We start from the raw sequence: 2,500 nt of genomic DNA, 5'->3' as shown, positions 1-2,500 counted from the left end.
GTGTGTGCATATGATTATGCAGAGCATAAGTCATCCATCACTGTTTCCAAGATCCACATTCACCAGCTCTCTGCTGTCATCTCTTCTCTCTCTGCCCTGTCTCTCTCCAGATCTGTGGGTTCCTACTCTCATCTCTCCCCTCTCTCCGTCCTCTCTTTCACTCTCCCCCCTCTGTCCTCCCTACCCCTCCCTCTCTCTCTCTCTCTCTCTCTCTCTCTCTCTCCTCTCTCTGTCCTCTCTTTCTTTCTCCCCCCTCTGTCTTCCCTCCCTACCCCTCCCTCTCTTTCTCCCTCTCCTTCTATCCCTCTTCTACCTCTCACTCCATTCATCTCCGCTGTGTCTTCAGAAGAGCTGCTGTACAGATGGCAGTCTAGCTGTGCTCAGGATTCAGAGTCAGATTGTATTCATTACATGTAATAAATACAAGTTTTAACAAACTCAAGGTTATTTAACAAACTCAAGATTATTTTCTCTCCACATGCAACCATGCACCAAAAATCCTTGCTTCAAAATTTGGCGGAATAAAGGTAAAAAGATGACATGATTACTAATCTAATAGTACACATTTCACATATTGATGAGTGGGTGGGAAAAAAAACTTTCTTTGTTTTAGAGGAAAACCCTTAAATTCAAATTAGAAACACATCAGATTATGTGTCAAAATATTACTCAATTTCAATGGCACAGACTTCATTAAGGTCTTGAATTTAATTAATATTAAATTTAACTTCTTTCTTAATCATTAAGGCAGCAATGGACATATTTGTAACAGCAGTTAAACACTTTCCAATACATTTAACAACTCCCCAAAATAATAATGATGAAAATAATAACCATAAAAATTATACACAGATTTGAGAATATTCAGGAAAATGCTTGAAAAAGCATTATCAAAAAGTCCCCAGGCATTCCATCTAAGAACAGTATTTAAAATCTGACATTTTCTGGTTTGTTTCATGGAACTCTGTTAATGTAGAATTGGATCTGAAATAAACGAACAGCATTTTGAACCTACAATCACACATGTACCTCCTTTACTGGCTAGAGTTATATCTAATCTAAATCTATTTTGTAACAATCTTTTTCATTTAATTTACTTATTTAGCTAAGGCTGAAATTACTTTGATGCTTTGATGTGTCTTTGCAAGACAGTTGAGAGAGTTATGGCTTCAAGCTGAGTTTTATACAAGCCAGAGTTAGGAGATAATATACAAACACATTTAAATTTTGAGATAGTTCTACGGTGTCTAGAGTTTGATTGTTGATGAATTACATGCATTTTAGCGTGATCAACCTTCCTAATCATGGAAATTAAATGAGCAAGATAACATTTATTACACTGTTGCTATTTAAAGTTGAACAAGCTGTTTCCCTACAGACCAAAAATACGCCACTTGGAATGGCTCTCTGAACCTGGATATAACATCTCATAAATAGGCTTAGATCATTTATTTGTCCTTTTATCTGGAAATATCAATACATGCTGTAATATTATTGAAGAGGTCACTTTGAATTGTCTAACTCGCTTTTGAAGTTCAGATTCCTGTGGGTGCAATTTGGTTAGGCTGTAACGATGCAATCGACAATTTTACATTTTAATTCAGAAATGATAATAGAATTAACTGTAGTGGATACCCCTGTACAAGCTAACCTAGTACTCAATGCATGATTTTCTACTTGGCTTGAATATTTTGAATTAATCTTGGTCCAGCTATTTCAGAAAACTGTGCAACCTTGAATAGAAAACGGTGAGAGAAATATTAGGATTATGGTTCTCATTAACCTCTAGTGTCAACCCTGTTTAGAATAGTGTCTTCTATATCTGTATAGGAGTTAGGAATTGGGTAAAATATGGGTGCAGAGGTACTAAGAGGTATATTTTTTTCAAATCCAATAGTTAGAGTAGTTCATTTTAGATGCAAAATCTCTGACTATACCAATAGCTTCATTGGGATGTGTATTTTCATGTGCAATTTACTTAGTTGATGTAGTTAGGTGCAGAGCAGTTAAACACGGTACCCTGAGGATAGTCTGGAACAGATCTACAAATGTCAACGCCATAATTCTAAGTTTTCAATAACCACATAATATCTCTAGTCAAAACACACCAATAAGGAGATTTTTCTCTAAATTAACTTCAGTCACAGTTACAACAGTAGAACCTGGAAATTGATTGTTGCTTTCGAATCTTATATAAACAAAATGTAGTATCGTCAATCCATCTTCGTCCATTGTATAGACCCAACAGTCAAGTGGAGTGCAGTGTTCAACAGGACAAACAAATATTGCTGTGGTGTGGTCATCATGTCTCTTCATACGTTACATTACTTCAGTTTCAGGAGAAAAATGAATTGAGTTACTTTTCGGTGTCAGTGTGTGTGGTGTATTTTATGAGATCATGGCTGTGAAGCTTGTCCACGTTGCCATAGCAACGACCATGGGAAAGAGGTGACAGGCAAGGTCACTCCTATCACTAGCTCCTCCTCAGAGGAAAAGACAG

General features: G+C 36.6%; 1 protein-coding gene across 1 annotated transcript in view; it reads left to right on the top strand.

The window, feature by feature from the left end:
* LOC311307694 (neural-cadherin) overlaps positions 1 to 2,500 on the top strand; it is a gene marked incomplete at both ends in the record, with an annotated part of 210,051 nt that overhangs the window by 191,433 nt on the left and 16,118 nt on the right. The gene's annotated exons all lie outside the window — the stretch shown is intronic.

Source organism: Borostomias antarcticus (assembly GCF_949987555.1).
Source record: "Borostomias antarcticus genome assembly, chromosome: 4".
Lineage (NCBI taxonomy): Eukaryota > Metazoa > Chordata > Actinopteri > Stomiiformes > Stomiidae > Borostomias > Borostomias antarcticus.
Note: the sequence above shows the minus strand (reverse complement) of the source record. Positions and strands in the feature narration are given on the sequence as shown.